General features: G+C 39.4%; 1 pseudogene; it reads right to left on the minus strand.

The window, feature by feature from the left end:
• LOC137614901 (uncharacterized) overlaps positions 1-12,500 on the minus strand; it is a 443,986-nt pseudogene that overhangs the window by 293,743 nt on the left and 137,743 nt on the right.

Genomic DNA, 12,500 nt, shown 5'->3' on the forward strand with positions numbered 1-12,500 from the left:
GAGGTAATATCTACACTATTAGGTTTTTTATTTACTACGAATGATAATCCATACCCCAAAGCCTTTTTTACTTTACTTGATACAGGTTTATCAGACAAATTTATAACACAATTATCTTGAAAATTCTAGTTCCAATCACTTGTCTGTATTAGTCTATTCAATTTATTTTCCAAATGAACACTTAAAACTTGTAATTTCTCTCAAAGTCGGGAGTAGATAACGTTCAATATGGGTGTTCTCCAGTCAAGAGGAACATCCCACATAAAATCATATTTAGTCTTGCGTAACTGCTTGAATAATTGTTGTTCTGACCTTATTGTAGTTTCCAGGTGTTTCTTCAGGGATAGAACACCAAAATCACTAAATGGGTGGTCAATATCTTTTCTTAGTCGAGCTGGGAGTAACATTTTGAGGATCACATGTTCCTCTAAACAACGATGCAGAAATTTTCGTCGGAGTCTAGTAGAATAGGCTTTCACCAGGGAGTTTTGAAAGTCCTTTAAGAGATAAGATAGGAAGGGGAAAACGAGGCAAAAGTTACGCGTGGCGTCCATTATGTGTAGAAATCACGAAAGCTGACACGTGATAAATATAAAATGTATTATAGCCACGAAAGGAAAAATGTATATGTATGTATATGTATATATTTATGTATATATATATATATATATATATATATATATATATATATATATATATATATATATATTTATGTATAAATATGTATATATATTTATATATATATATATATATATATATATATATATATATATATATATATATATATATATATGTGTGTGTGTGTGTGTGTGTGTATATATAATTTATATGTATATATGTATATATGAATATATATATATATATATATATATATATATATATATATATATATATATATATATACATATATATATATATATATATATATATATATATATATACATATATATAAATATATATATATATGAATATATATATATATATATATATATATATATATATATATATATATATATATATATATATATATATATATGTGTGTGTGTGTGTGTGTGTGTGTGGATATCTTTATATATATATATATATATATATATATATATATATATATATATATATATATATATATATATATATATATATATATATATATGCGTAAAAATCACAGGAAAACGTGATGCTCAGATGCAGAAGAACCACAGGGAAAATGGAAATACGAAAGGTAAGATTAAGTCCAGATTAGTTTCCTGACACTTCTTCAGTGGACTGATTTATTGAGAGAAGTTTCTTTACATTTTATAAGGAAAATAAACGTACGAACATACATATAGAGACTTATAGAACAATGACACTCCCATACCAGCTACCTGGCCAGTTATCAGGTGTTCACTAGGCGGAGATCAAACCTCATTAGACACCTGCCAAAATGGGTCATTTCTGGTGAAAGGTAAATGCTTGTTTTGACTTTCAATACAGTTTATTTATATGAATAACGGTAGCCTTATCTATATAAATACATAAGCAAAACTATGTATATATAGTACACATCTACATATAAATATATAAAAAGACATATACATACGTATACACACACAGGCATTCATACACACACTTGCATAATATATACATAGACATATTCATACGTGTACACATAATGGTATACATATACAGACACATACATAGACTTACATATAAATATTTCTTACACATGATTAAAATGTATATATATATATATATATATATATATATATATATATATATATATATATATATATATATATATATATATGCACATATAACATTATTACCATAAACATATAATTACGTATAGCCTATAACAATATTTATATCTAGCATAACCCAATATAGTGCCAAGAAATTGGTCCATTCAAATAACTTATTGGAAAGAAACATCATAGAGTCCAGTTTCATAAAAGAAACCCACACAGTGACTACACGAGGTCTATTGACACTAATTAAAAACACCATACCCTCCAGAGCAATAAACAACATAGACTGTCACGAAGCAGAATCACCCAGCACACAGATAACACTAGCAAACACAACACTTACCATTCACAACAAATACAAAGCACCACCCAAACACATCAATGCCACCCAACTGTTCGCCACAGCTGACAATGAAAACATTGTGATTGCCGGAGACTTCAATGCCCATCACCCAATACTTAATTCACCAACAACAACGAACCCCACAGGAAACCATATAGCTGCCCTCCTGGAGGACTTCGATAGGGTTAAACTTCTTGATAATATAAACATTGCCACACATAAGGCCGGAGGATGGCTAGACCTCACCTTTATATCCAACAATTTAGTTCACGGCTCAGCTTGGGACCTCCACCCCATCCTCACTAGCGACCACTTCGGCATAGATTTCTCCATCCAAGTACAAAAGCTGCCTGAGCCCCCTCCACCTCCTCGTAGAGGGAACCCAGATCTAGCCAAGTGGGAGCTATTCGAGAGACACATGACAAACTGGGCCAACCAATACATACAAAATCCCCCTGAGGACGCGGACCTGATCCAGGAAAACTTTACGAACGAACTACACAAGGCAGCCAGTAATTCAATGCCTAGAGAGAAAGCCTCTAAAACCAACCACAAAGATGCGTGGTACTATAACCCACGTATCAAGGAGATGAACAAAAGGGTAAACAGGGTCCGCAAACTCTTCAAACGCCACAAAACCGATGAACTCTACCGTACTCTTTTGGAGGTTACGAGCCATGCGGTAACTGTGGCGGATGAAGTCAAGCAGCAAAAGTGACTAGACTGGTGCTCAGAGGTGATTACCTTCACCTCCCTCCGGAGGAGCTGGAGCTTTTTTAACAAAGTTGCTAGGAGAGCCCGTACCAACAGAGTGGCTCACCCAGACCCTCCTGCCGAGGCAATCAGGATAACCCAAGGGTTTGCGGACCGTGCGAAATCCGACAATCTCCCGATCATCACTAGAAAAAGGCAGGAGGCTCTACTCCCCATCAGGACCACAATGGTAAATGCAGCCTGTGGCATGCCTGACGGTACTGATGCCCAATTCACAAGGGAGGAGTTAGAAAGAGCACTAGTCAAAACAAAGGATACAGCCCCAGGCATCGACGGCATATCATACAGCATGCTAAAAAACATGGGTAACCCGGCCAAAGAAGTCTACCTTCTCCTCATCAACAAGACATATGTGGAGAAGTGTAGACCTCGAAGCTGGAACCAGCAAAATATACAGTCTATCCCAAAACCCAAAGAGGAGGACTCCTACAGGCCTATAGCCCTCATCAGCTGTACGGAAAAGGTTGCAGAGAGAATGGTACTCAACCATCTAAAATGGAAGGTTGGACATCTGCACCCCAGACTGTACAGCTTCACAGAGGGCATAGGAACTCATGAATGCATTGGTGATGTTATGTCCGTTATTAACAATAACAAAGCCCTGGTGGTCTTCCTAGACCTGGAGAAAGCATATGAGTTGGCCAGTGCCCCAGCCATCCTTTTCTCCCTTGTGGAAAAGAGAGTCAGAGGTAGCCTCCTATCTTGGGTTAGAAAGTACACCCAGAATAGGGAGGCTAGGGTGTCCTTCCAAGGGGCCACCTCCCCCTTCCTTCCGTTGGAAAACGGCACACCCCAAGGAGGCATCCTAAGCCCTTTCCTGTTAGCACTGGAACTCCCTGGGGGCTTAGAAATGTTTATATATGCAGATGATATATGCATTGTGTAACCCCATTTCGTGCGACACAGGCCAATAGCCATGCATAGAGCCCTGGATACCATTAGCCGAGGGTGCAAGGAGCTAGGCCTCAAAGTAAACACTCTAAAGACAAAGGCGATGGCGGTAAAACATGATTTTGACCCCCCCAATTTAACCCTAGGAAATACTCCCATAGAATGGGTGAGAGATTTCAAGTATCTTGGGGTCAATATTGACTACAACCTGTCCCCAGCTAACCAGGTTAAACACCTCCGACACAAGGTTATGTCTCAGTTCGCAGTCATGAAAAATATTACTACCCTGGGCAAGGGAGCTTCCCACCTTCTGCTCAGAAAGAGTATGCTTCCCCCGTACTAATGGGCATCTCTTCTGGACTGTTAACCTCTCTGGAGGTAATACAGAACAATAGCATGAGGCTCATTGCGGGGGCACCCATGTGGGCCAGGCTGCAGCTGCTGCGAGCATTCTACCCCTGGCTAATAGGATAGACATCCCACTCTGCTCCATGATCTTTGAAACCCTAAAGGCCGGGAGGGAGTCCCCCCTTAGGATTAAAATACAGGCCATCATAAACCTCCATGAAGAACTAGATCAACCTACTACATACGCAGGAGGCCTTCTCAAGGCAATCAGGAGGATGGGTGTGCAACGGGAAGCCATGGCCATCAAAAAAGATATGGTCCATGTGTTGTACACACCCCCTACCCAATTAATACCAATTTCGCAATCCTCCCCACAGCCAAAGCCCTATGCTCCCCCCAGCAAATGTTACAAGCAACCCAAAATGCCATAAACTTAACTCATGCTAATAATATTTATTTTCCAGATGGGCCGTTGGATAGGAGCATTCCTGCAACAGCCACTGCCGTGTACTCTAACAATTACGTAGACAGTTGGAGGATATCAGATCACGCTTCAACACTTCAGACGGAATTAGTCGCAATAGCAAAGGCCCTAGCTGACTCCCTGAGTAGAGCAGGAGACACTACGGTCCATACTGACTCTAGGGGCTCAATCCAAGCACTAACCAAGAGCAGTACACTGGAAAATGTCCTCCAGCTCACCACCATAAAAGCAACTGCCCAGCTTCATGCCCAGAGGAATCGCAAAGTCACCCTTAACTGGATTCCCAGCCATGCGGGTGTCCATGGGAATGTAGTTGCAGACAGGCTGGCTAATTAGACACACTGAAATGTGCAACAATAGGCATCAACTTGTGGAAGTCAATCAACCAGTTAAAGAAATTATTAATAAATCTTTGTTTATCCCAGTCCAGGTCCAGCGTAAGACAAACTGCCATAGGAGGGTCCATGTCAGCGAGATGGTATGTGGACGTTACGGAAATGCACCCCCACGACATCACTAAGGACACCGGCAGGGGCCAAGTAGTCACTGTGCACCGACTCAGGCTATGCTACCGCTGTTGTTGGAGAGTGATCAATGAAGAGGACAGGCCCTGCTAGTACTGTGATAACCTATCCGGTGAAAATCCACTGGATCACTACCTCCTCTCCTGTCCAGACACCATATTCCTCTGTCAGACCTTACCCCCCCCCCCCCACCCCTTACTTCAGAAAGGGTAATTAAACATATATTGGACAATATTCCAGTTTTCAAAGCCTTCCTCACCTCATATCCCCCCCTCCCTGAGATAATACCCCAAGTCAAAAAAAAAGGGGGGGGCTAACTTTACCTCAAAACTCCTACCTTCAACTAAAACCATCTTTACATTCCTTCCTGTGACCTCCAACTCCCACAGGACTCACTACTATACGCCTTTCTTTTCTATCTAAAGAAGAAAAAAAAAACTTCCAGGGACAATTTAAGCCCTTCCCTTCTACCTCCTACTAAACCAGCTATCATATTCCTTCCCATGACCCCCTACTTACATGGGACTTACTGCTATACCACTTTCTCTCCTACTCATCCATCACTCCAGGGATAGTTTATGCCCTCCCATTTTCTGCCTACTACTCAATCAACTTTAATCTCCTTCCCATGACCTCCGACTTCCATGGGACTTACTACTATACCACTTTCCCTACTACTGACAAAACCTCTGTCAACTTTTTCCGCTCGTGGTTCCAAGGGGCCTGGACCCTAGATGGTGAGAGAGGTGCAGCTCTAGCAGCAATCCCTTTACCCTTTTATTATTATTATTACTATCCAAGCTACAACCCTAGTTGGAAAAGCAAGATGCTATAAGCCCAGGGGCTCCAACAGGGAAAAATAGCCCAGTGAGGGAAGGAAATAAGGAAATAAATAAATGATGAGAACAAATTAACAATAAATCATTCTAAAAACAGTAACAACGTCAAAACAGACATGTCATATATAAACTATTAACATCAAAAACAAATATGTCATAAATAAACTATAAAAGACTCATGTCCGCCTGGTCAACAAAAAAGCATTTGCTCCAACTTTGAACTTTTGAAGTTCTACTGATTCAACCACCCGATTAGGAAGATCATTCCACAACTTGGTAACAGCTGGAATAAAACTTCTAGAGTACTGCGTAGTATTGAGCCTCGTGATGGAGAAGGCCTGGCTATTAGAATTAACTGCCTGCCTAGTATTACGAACAGGATAGAATTGTCCAGGGAGATCTGAATGTAAAGGATGGTCAGAGTTATGAAAAATCTTATGCAACATGCATAATGAACTAATTGAACGACGGTGCCAGAGATTAATATCTAGATCAGGAATAAGAAATTTAATAGACCGTAAGTTTCTGTCCAACAAATTAAGAGGAGAATCAGCAGCTGAAGACCAGACAGGAGAACAATACTCAAAACAAAGTAGAATGAAAGAATTAAAACACTTCTTCAGAATAGATTGATCACCGAAAATCTTGAAAGACTTTCTCAATAAGCCTATTTTTTGTGCAATTGAAGAAGACACAGACCTTATATGTTTCTCAAAAGTAAATTTACTGTCGAGAATCACACCTAAAATTTTGAAAGAGTCATACATATTTAAAGAAACATTATCAATACTGAGATCCGGATGTTGAGGAGCCACCGTCCTTGACCTACTTACAATCATACTTTGAGTTTTGTTAGGATTCAACTTCATACCCCATAATTTGCACCATGCACTTATTCTAGCTAAATCTCTATTAAGGGATTCACCAACCCTAGATCTACATTCAGGGGATGGAATTGATGCAAAGAGAGTAGCATCATCTGCATATGCAACAAGCTTGTTTTCTAGGCCAAACCACATGTCATGTGTATATAGTATGAAAAGTAATGGGTCAAGAACACTACCCTGTGGAACACCGGATATCACATTCCTATAATCACTATGGTGCCCATCAACAACAACTCTTTGAGATCTATTACTTAAAAAATCAATAATAATGCTAAGAAACGACCCACCCACTCCCAACTGTTTCAGTTTGAAAACAAGGGCCTCATGATTAACACGGTCAAAGGCAGCACTAAAATCAAGGCCAATCATACGAACTTCCCGACCACAATCAAGGGATATCTGTACAGCACTGGAGATTGTAAGAAGGGCATCACATGCTCCAAGGCCTTTACGAAAACCAAATTGCAAACTAGGGAGTAGATGATTACCTTCAGCAAACCTAATAAGACGTTTTGCCAGAAGACGTTCAAAAACTTTAGATAATATGGGAGTTATGGAAATTGGGCGGTAATCAGTGGGACTTGAGCTACCACAAACACATTTACATAGAGGAGTAACATTACCAATTCTCCAACTAGTGCTAAAAGCTCCTCTTCTTGCTAACTTGCGCAAAATAACAGATAACTTTGGAGCTAAGAAATCTGCTGTCTTTATAAAAAACAAAGGAAAAATACCATTTGGGTCTACACCTCCATAAGCATCAAGGTCCATCAACAGAGCTTTAATCTCACGAGATCGAAAAGCTAAACTAGTTAGTTTAGCCTCAGGAAAACAGGAATGAGGAAGTTCAAGTTTTTCATTACTCTGTTTACTGTCAAAAACATCAGCCAAAAGGGTTGCCTTTTCCTTTGGACAGTGAGTGACTGAGCCATCTGGTTTAAGTAAAGGAGGAACTGTTGCATCTACACCAAAGAGTGCAGATTTAAGGGTAGACCACCATTTATGTTCCTGAGTTGTAGGAGAAAGTGTTTCTTTTATGGTTAAATTGTACTCCTTTTCAGTTGAGGCATAAACTCTCTGAGCAAAAGCTCGAAGCTGAGTATAGTTGTTCCAGGTCAAATCTGATCTGTTACCCTTCCAAAGATGATAGGCCTCCTGTTTCTCCAAATAAGCACGTCTACAATCATCATTGAACCATGGTTTGTCCTTCACTCGGTACCTTAGCACACGAGAAGGGATACGCCTATCAATTATGTTGACTAGATTCTCATTCAAAGGGATAACAGGATCTACACTATTATATAATTGTGACCAATTCAAGCACAAAAGATCATGTAAAATCCCATTCCAGTCTGCTTGGGATTTTATATAAATTTTACAAGAATATGATATATCAGGGACAGGCTGCTCAGTCTTCACTAATAATGAAATCAAGGCATGATCAGATGTCCCGACTGGAGAACCAAGCTTACTAGTTATAACGCCAGGGGAGTCAGTGTATACGAGGTCCAAGCAATTACCAGACCTGTGAGTAGCTTCATTTATGATTTGCTCACAGCCTGATTCAGAGGCAAAGTCTAAAGCTCTTAAGCCATGGCGATCGGTAGCAGAGATAGAACTTAACCACTCCCTATGGTGAGCATTAAAATCACCAACAAAGACAAAAGAAGCCTTTCTATCATCTTCTTGTATCTTAGCCATAATGGTAAGAAGACAATCGAAGATAGAATCATCTATGTCTGGATTCCGGTAGATCGAACACAAATAAAAGTTGTTATGCCTGCCACAAACTTTTATTACCTGAATCTCATGACATCCACATTGATAGCAGGACTTATGAGAAGCAGGGTACTCGGTCCTAATATACACAGCTATTCCCCTGGCCCTAGGGATGGCATCACGTTTCAACATTATTGGCTTCTTAAAACCAGTTATAAGGAGCTCAGATGAGTTGGCAGTACAAAGTTGCTATAGATGGTGGCGCCCAGACGGTCTGCCTCCCAGCAGCACATACGGGTTCTAATATAAGTAAACTTTAACTAGGTCTTTGCAGTGCAGGACCTCCCTGTTTCAGGCCAAGCTCTACCACTAGAGAGGTATTGGATCCTTTGACTGGCCAGACAGTAATGCATTGGATCCCTCTCTCTCTCTGGTTACGGCTTAATTTTTCTTTGCTTACACTTACACAAAATAGTCTGGCCTATTCTTTACATATTCTCGTCTTTCCTCATACACCTGACAACAATGAGATACTAAACATTTCCTCACCCAAGGGGTTAATTACTGTACTGAAATCTTTTCAGTGTACTTTCCTCTTGGTAAGGGTAGAAGAGACTCTTTAGCTATGGTAAGCAGCTCTTCTAGGAGAAGGACACTCCAAAATTAAACCGTTGTTCTCTAGTCTTAGGTATTGCCATAGCCTCTGTACCATGGTCTTCCACTGTCTTGGGTTAGAGTTCTCTTACTTGAGGGTACTCTCGGGCACACTATTCTATATTATTATTATTTTTCTTTCTTCCTCTTGTTTTTTTGAAATGGTGTGTTGGGCAGGCTTAATAGAAGGCCAATGGATGCCTGGTGGTTTATCAAGAGGTTGTCATTTCCTTTTTCTGATTCTTTTTCTTTTCAAAACCATCCCTACTGTCCTGCCTTCAGTTGAAGCGGCTATCCTGGAGGGTATTTAGCCTTGCATGGAGTATCCGCTCCTCCACGTTGACCAGTTTTTCCAACTTTTTACTATACTCTATGGGTATCATCAATCACTTTATTTATAATTTTGTACATATTGTTTTTGTTATTCTTGTTAATCTAGTTTCTAAGTATGATATCTCTTTTTTATTTCTATTAATTCTTATGCTTTCTGGAGACATTGAGCAAAATCCGGGACCAGTACGTCCTAGATTTCGTCAATGTCGTCTTCTGTATTGGAATATTCGTGGTCTTCATGTAAATATCCAAGACCTTACAGTTGCGTCCGGACAGTACGATATTCTTTTGTGCTCAGAAACTTTGGTTTCTAATATGAGGCACTCATCTGAGCTCCTTATAACTGGTTTTAAGAAGCCAATAACGTTGAAACATGATGCCATCCCTAGGAACAGGAGAATGGTGGTGTATATTAGGACCGAGTACCCTACTTCTCATAAATCCTGCTATCAATGTGGATGTCATGAGATTCAGGTAATAAAAGTTTGTGGCAGACATAACAACTTCTATTTGTGTTTGATCTACCGGACTCCCGACATGGAAGATTCTATTTTCGATTGTCTTCTTACCATTATGGCTAAGATACAAGATGATAGAAAGGCTTCTTTTGTCTTTGTAGGTGATTTTAATGCTCGCCATAGGGAGTGGTTAATTTCTATCTCTCCTACCGATCGCCATGGCTTAAGAGCTTTAGACTTTGTCTCTGAATCACGTTGTGAGCAAATCATAAATTAAGCTACTCACAGGTCTGGTAATTGCTTGGACCTCGTATACACTGACTCCCCTGGCGTTATAACTAGTAAGCTTGGTTCTCCAGTCGGGACATCTGATCATACCTGAATTTCATTAGTAGTGAAAACTGAGCAGCCTCTCCCTGATATATCATACTTTTGCAAAGTTTATATAAAATCCCAAGCAGACTGAAATGGGATTTTGCATGATCTTTTGTGCTTGAATTGGCCACAATTATATAGTAGTGTAGATCCTGTTGTCCCTTTGAATGAGAATCTAGTCAACATAAATGATAGGCATATCCCTTCTCGTGTGCTATGGCACCGAGTGAAGGACAAACCGTGGTTCAATGATGATTGTAGACGTGCTTATTTGGAGAAGCAGGAGGCCTATCATCTTTGGAAGGGTAACAGATCAGATTTGACCTGGAACAACTATACTCAGCTTTGAGCTTTTGCTCAGAGAGTTTATGCCTCAACTGAAAAGGAGTACAATTTAACCATAAAAGAGACCCTTTCTGGTACAACTCAGGAACATAAATGGTGGTCTACCCTTAAATCTACACTCTTTGGTGTAGATGCAACAGTTCTTCCTTTACTTGAACCAGATGGCTCAGTCACTCACTGTCCAAAGGAAAAGGCAACCCTTTTGGCTGATGTTTTTGACAGTAAACAGAGTAATGAAAAACTTGAACTTCTTCATTCCTGTTTTCCTGAGGCTAAACTAACTAGTTTAGCTTTTCGATCTCGTGAGATTAAAGCTCTGTTGATGGACCTTGATGCTTATGGAGGTGTAGACCCAAATGATATTTTTCCTTTGTTTTTTTATAAAGACAGGAGATTTCTTAGCTCCAAAGTTATCTGTTATTTTGAGCAAGTTGGCAAGAAGAGGAGCTTTTAGCACTTGTTGAAGAACTGGTAATGTTACTCCTCTCTGTAAATGTGTTTGTGGTAGCTCAAGTCCCACTGATTACCGCCCGATTTCCATAACTCCCATATTATCTAAAGTTTTTGAACGTCTTCTGGCAAAACGTCTTAATAGGTTTGCTGAAGGTAATCATCTACCCCCTAGTTTGCAATTTGGTTTTTGTAAAGGCCTTGGAGCATGTGATGCCCTTCTTACAATCTCCAATGCTGTACAGAAATCCCTTGATTGTAGTCAGGAAGTTTGTATGATTGGCCTTGATTTTAGTGCTGCCTTTGACCGTGTTAATCAGGAGGGCCTTGTTTTCAAACTGAAACAGTTGGGAGTGAGTGGGTCGTTTCTTAGCATTATTATTGATTTTTTAAGTAATAGATCTCAAAGAGTTGTTGTTAATGGGCACCATAGTGAGTATAGGAATGTGATATCAGGTGTTCCACAGGGTAGTGTTCTTGGCCCATTACTTTTCATACCATATACACATGACATGTGGTTTGGCCTATAAAACAAGCTTGTTGCATATGCAGATGATGCTACTCTCTTTGCATCAATTCCATCTCCTGAATGTAGATCTGGGGTTGGTGAATCCCTTAATAGAGATTTAGTTAAAATTAGTGCATGGTGCAAATTATGGGGTATGAATTTGAATCCTAACAAAACTCAAAGTATGATTGTAAGTAGGTTAAGGACGGTGGCTCCTCAACATCTGGATCTCAGTATCAATAATGTTTCTTTAAATTTGTATAAATCTTTTAAAATTTTAGGTGTGATTCTCGACAGCAAATTTACTTTTGAGAAACACATTAGGTCTGTGTCTTCTTCAATTGCAAAAAAAATTGGCTTATTGAGAAAGTCTTACAAGATTTTCGGTGATCAATCTATTCTGAAGAATTGTTTTAATTCTTTCATTCTACTTTGTTTTGAGTATTGTCTGGTGTTCAGCTGCTGATTCTCATCTTAATTTGTTGGACAGAAAGTTACGGTCTATTAAATTTCTTATTCCTGATCTAAATATTAATCTTTGGCACCGTCGTTCAATTAGTTCATTATGCATGTTGAATAAGAATTTTCATAACTCTGACCATCCTTTACATTCAAATCTCCTGGACAATTCTATCCTCTTCGTAATACTAGGCAGGCAGTTAATTCTAATAGCCAAACCTTCTCCATCATGAGGCTCAATACTACACAGTATTCTAGAAGTTTTATTCCAGCTGTTACCAAGTTGTGGAATGATCTTCCTAATCGGGTAGTTGAATCAGTAGAACTTCAAAAGTTCAAAGTTGGAGCAAAAGTTTTTATGTTGACCAGGCTGACATGAGTC

Source organism: Palaemon carinicauda, chromosome 21, assembly GCF_036898095.1.
Source record: "Palaemon carinicauda isolate YSFRI2023 chromosome 21, ASM3689809v2, whole genome shotgun sequence".
Classification (NCBI taxonomy): domain Eukaryota; kingdom Metazoa; phylum Arthropoda; class Malacostraca; order Decapoda; family Palaemonidae; genus Palaemon; species Palaemon carinicauda.